The sequence below is a fragment of the Varroa destructor genome, unplaced genomic scaffold (genome assembly GCF_002443255.2).
Source record: "Varroa destructor unplaced genomic scaffold, Vdes_3.0 BEIS01000006.1, whole genome shotgun sequence".
Classification (NCBI taxonomy): domain Eukaryota; kingdom Metazoa; phylum Arthropoda; class Arachnida; order Mesostigmata; family Varroidae; genus Varroa; species Varroa destructor.
In genome coordinates this window covers 30,554,073-30,559,919 of record NW_019211459.1, presented here as the reverse complement: position 1 = coordinate 30,559,919, position 5,847 = coordinate 30,554,073, and positions in this window count along the sequence as shown.

Here is a 5,847-nt window from a genome sequence, read left to right as displayed (position 1 = left end):
CTTCGTTATGTGTATTCACTTCCCATCAAATATAGTTAGTGACAAAGAATTCGCATGAGATTAAAATAAAAATTGAAAAAAAAAACAATCGGTGTTTGAATTTTATCAGTTTTAAAATGGATCCATTTCAATCAATCGGTCAATTAATTTTTGTAAAAAATCAATCATTACTTTGATTTGACTTGTACCATGTGTTTCAATAGCACCTAAACCTTTTAAGACTATATTCAAATCTACAAATATAATAATATAAATAAAGTGATTGAATAATCGTCATATCATAAATTATTAAACGATATATATTTGAACTAGATAATCAATCAATCAATGATTAACTGATTTGACATACGGATGTGTATTCCCATGCCTATCATTTAAGGATTCTTTTTCTTTCACTAATACTGGTACCTTGTTTGTATATTTTTATGCTCATTGTATTTTATAAAGATTAAAAATTTTTACTGGTAAGCTAGCAGGAAATGGCAGACTTGAAGAAAACACGTGAACTCTACAACGAGACTATACGATCGAGTGAGAATCTTTGCGTTCTGATTCTATCTGCTGCAATGATATGGAAAGTGTTGGTACCCCAGACCGTAAGTTAAAGTAACAATTTACGTAATCGCTGATATTTGATGGGGGGCTGGATACGCTAGAAGTCTATGAAAGTATAAACATTACAAAGGTTATAAGCCTTTAAAAACACTTTAAAAAAAATGGATTCTGGCATACTAAATTTAGTGACTAGATGGCAATTTAAGGATGCTTAAATTTTTTGGAGTTACAGTATAAATTCACTAAATTTATTTGCTTGAGTGCAAGATAAGTGCTGTGATAATATGCCAATAAAGCTTCAATTATTGCTGCAATCAGCTCTTTACGTATAAAGACAAGAAACATTATGCGGTAAAGAACTTCATAAAGATGTCGTCATATTAACTATGTGTAGCTAATAATTATCGGTGCGCAAGGTGCTTAGGAGAACAGTCATTTTTTAGATATGGGTGTTGTGCGTCGTGTGTTAAGGGTCAAGTGAATTTTTACTGTTTTTTGTTTGGGCATTTATCTGAAGAATAAAGTGCATGAACATAAATAAATAACATAAAAAAATCTGGAACTTTAAACAGTCCAATAAGTCTCAATAGTATCAAACTGGAGCACAACGATGCACTAAAATGGTGCGATATCTGCAATTTGATTCAGTTTATAAATTGTGCCCCTTGGGACGCACAAATCGTCACGTCATTGGCACAGTTCTGGAACTTCTATGGCGGTTTTTGGTTTGCGATACTGAATAAGTCAAAACGAGAAAGGCATTACATACCACCATTAACTTGCCCGAGTGTTGAACGATTATTTTCATAATCTAAGCAGGAGTCAGGTGTGAAATCGTCTTATCACTCCCATCTGTTGTTAATTCTATGAGCCGATCCTTGGCTAAATCACTAAGAGCCCGGGCAAGTTAGTGACAGCAAATAAGCTTAGGTTTAAAACTCCTTCCCAATATTTTTAACACTTAGAAACCAATAACAAAAACCGAATAGCGCATGTATTACGCAGCTCTGATATGGCTGATTTTTTTGTTTAAGTCCGATGGTATAAAGTATTTCTCACACGGCCTGTAATATCACGCTTTTTGTGGGTTTTCGTCAATTATAATAGCATTTTGAAAATTCATTTAAAGACCTCTTATAAAATTCGATTGCCATAATCGCCCGCTACATTTCCATATATAAAGCCGCGTCCACATTCATGTAATTTTCAGTATTAAGGTAATTTATGAGTAAAGAGGATACAGTAAAACAATTGAAACAGGATTATTATAACCCGGCGTAGGTTTAACAAGATCTGATTTAAGCAACATTTATGATTCGTTTATGGCAGCAGTAAGGAATAAGGAAAGTGAAGGGTTTACACAGTGTAGGTATGTTGTCTGTATAGAAATTAATATTTGAAGGCTGATCTTTATAGAGTAAGATGAATTGAAAGATTTGTGATATCGGGCTTAGGAGGCAGGTAAAAAAAAACAGGTTTTGTATTTAAAATCTTAGCGTACACTTCTTAAGACTTGTTTCTAACATCTAGTTCAAGAAGATACAATTTTTTATGTATATAAGAAAGGAAAAATACCTTCTTGCAATAACAAAATGAAGCGTTTCTGAATCATTATATACTTTTTGTTATTTCAAATACACATGTTGTATTGCAAGCAAGAACACCAAACAAAGCCCAACCACCAGGGCATGCTTCTATACAAAATTGTCAACGATGATGAGAAGTGGTGCCTCAGACAACATATAACAGGTTGGGTAATTTCGAAAGATACATTGAAGTCTACAGTTAAGTTCGATCTACATCCCAAAACGAGCATGACTTACTATATGATAGAATAGACAAAATTACACGCTAAAAAGCGGTGAACAAAGATCTGTACATAAACAGTTGCATTGGTTCAACAAAGCCATCCAACATTTGAAGAGTTGACGTAGGGAAGTGATTTTTTCTACGGCAATGCCAGGTGCAGATGGCAAAGGTTGTAAATGGAAAAATTTGAATGGAGAATTCTTTTGTACTCATTATCTTTTCAAGTCACTGTGCCTATGGATTACCACTTTTCTTATCACATCTTATGGATAATCTTACGGATTACCACAAATACAATTAATCAATGTGCATTTGTCGGTGAAAGAATCTTCAAACTTGGTTAGACTCGTTTTTCAATAACAAATGTGAATATTTCTTAAGAGATGAAAGTTCTTGGTTGAGAAATGAAAAAAAGCTCGTAGAACGAAGAAAAACAAATTGCTACTAGAGTTCGCTGCGTTTTATAAGGTGACCTAACGAAAATCTAATTATCACTATAAATTAAAAAAGATTGCGAAAACATAGTAAGGATTATTTGTAATAAGTAAGTATATTTCATATTGTCACAGTAATCATAAAAGATTGATTGATGTGCATTAAATTATTCCGTTTATGATAACAGCTCACCATTCAGGTGCCCCAAATCACTTCACAAACGATAGCCTTCCTCTGCCTTGATTATGTCTAAAATAGATATGATTTGTAGACAACTAAATCTGTTAAAACCTACTTCATTCCACAGGCGAGGTCAGCCGAACTGCGCAGAGCAAAGTTTCGGAAAAAGGTGCTATTTACATCAAATATTGTTTGAAGGACAAAGGCTATGAGTTGCTACATTGGTGTTGGCTGCCACCAAAAGGCAAATCGATAGTCATGACGTATTTGGCACAAGACCTTTAACCAATGAAACGTAAATTATGTAGAAATGATAAATTGCTTCTATTGTTCCGCTTTCCCCATTGTTTTCACTCAAGCCAATTTTATGATAAGAGTTCTGTATATAAAACGCATTCGTATTATAAAAATTAGGAGCGTGAATACGCTTGTAGGTAAAATCAAGACATCCAACATGAGCTTTTGTGGTAGACTGCACACTTGCTTGTATTATGGCGATCTTGTAAAGACTAATCTTTTCTCGCTTTTGGCATTATCTGCCTATATTGGCTGATTATATAGTTTTCCTGAATATTAATCTAACGGACAACTTTTAGTGTTTGCTGCTATGTGTATGCTGTCTGTGTCTACGTATGTATCTTTATTACCAGTTTTTTTGTTTGTTTCCAAGTCCAGATCTAGCCGTTAATAACCTATCGTTATCTCACTAACTTTAGAACAGAGCACGTGTAAGTCAGTGGGCCTTTTTAACTTGAGCTACTGCTATAATTTGTGCCAAATTACCATAACCAGTGTGAAATTTTGATTTATTTTACAACAAAGTAAATATATGGTAGGCTTACACCAGTAGGTTTATTTTATATTACACAGTTCGTATATGTGTTAGTTACCACTCCATTAATAAGATAAAAGCAAAGAGATATTTAGAAAGCCATATCAAAACACCATAGGGGGTCTTGTTGCATCTCCCGTATTCCCCGGACCTTGTACCGATGGATATTCACCTTTCCGGTTCACTGAGAGATCACCTTTGTTGTGATTGACACAGATTAACAACTCCAATGTAACTGGAAAAATTACTCCCAAAGCATTCCCTTTGGATGCTTTGGGAGTAATTTTCCAATCACGTTGGATTTGAGCGGCGCTCTACCTAGCATAGGGAGGGTGGGATCATATGGGACGCACAGGGGTCAGAATTATTCAAGATGTGAACCTATATGGAACTGTTAAATACTATATTTCTTCGCATTTAATCGAACTGAAATGAAGGCAAAATAGCCACGTTGTTTTCTAGAATAATTTTGCCTCTCCTAAAGTTGTTCTGAAAACAGACTGAATCCCAATGCTGAAATTTGTACCAGCGCGTCCACCTGCCTATTAGTTATGGTCATCATGGCAACGCACCTTAAAAGGCACACATTGTTTACCCAGGCTATGTGTGTTATATTAGAACGAGTTATATGATCACTTTGGAGGAACAAAATGTCATCCATTTCTTAATGCAGAAAATTAAGGCCCATTGCGCAGTACTGAATTCAGATTTCATTAAAATAGCATTGGCTGTTAATAAGCTATGTGAGACATGAAACTGATATATCGTATTTTAGCGATCATAGGCGTTATACTTTGCTGTAATCGGATTTTCATATTTCATGCTAATAGTATTAACCGGCGCGTTCTACCCAACTATCTAGCACGACTATTGTCGACGCGAGACCATTAAGCGGTAGTGTTTAAGCAAGCTTACCTTGTTTGAGTGTTTTTCAAGTGACTTTGCACATTTTTGTACTTAAAGTCCCGAAACAAGAAGAACAGCTGCCACGGACGAGCAGGAAACACTGATTAATAGATTGCTTCGTTAAAACAAATGTACAGAGCGCGGAACTGCTGAAATGTTTCTTGTTTTCACACATACGTTGCTAGAAAGCTGGAGGGAAACCTATTTCTGTCATCGCGTAAAATCAGTAACAGCAATGAAAAAATACGCATTACAAAGTGCGAGGACCGTGTAATTACTTATGAGGTATAAAAAAATAAACTTTTTTCTTATTATGCCCCCGAAAGCAGATTGAAAGGTTGTGAACTTGCGGTACCAAAAATTACGGTTGGGTTCGAACGCAGTACGCAGTGAAAAGTTTAAATGGAGCTTTTTTTTGTGAGTAAGGTTAAAAACTGAAAAAAAAATGTCTATTCTTCAGGTGAATTACATTCTGAAATTCTCGGAAAAATGCTTATTTATTAGACGTGCTGATGACTGCTTTTCCAAAAACTCCGCCGTGCCGAAAATCAGGCTTCTATCAAAAGTTGTGATGCGGTCTATGATTATTAGCAAGAGCACTAAAATGACACATTTTGCACAGAGAAGAATAAACTGCGGGAATGTGCTGACTTTATGGAGAGCAAGATGCTCAAATATGGAAGTTGATCCCTAATAGTGTCTACGCTTTTATGCACGATGGGGCGTCTTGTCATCAAGATTTCTGGCTTCTCGCTGCCAATAATGGTGAAGTGCTGTCGTGGCTGATTCGGTAGAACAGGAAGCAACAAATGTTCCAGACCTCCGTGAAAAAATCATAATGTGTGGTAACAAGATCTACTCATAGCTGAGTCAGCGAAAAACTACATCAGAAACATGCCCCTAAGAATGGGGCTAATTATTGCTGCAAAAAGCAGTGTCGCAAAATACTTGTGCTCGCAATTATATCACATAGTTTGTTAACAGATAAAAAATGTTTGCCGATCTTTTTATCGACATCTAAAGCATTAGTGTAAAGTAGATAATGCCCCTTTCATAAGACGAAGCTTGTTTAAAAATCTTGATTTAGAGATGATTGAATTTAAGTCCATTTGATCAAGCACTAACTGTAT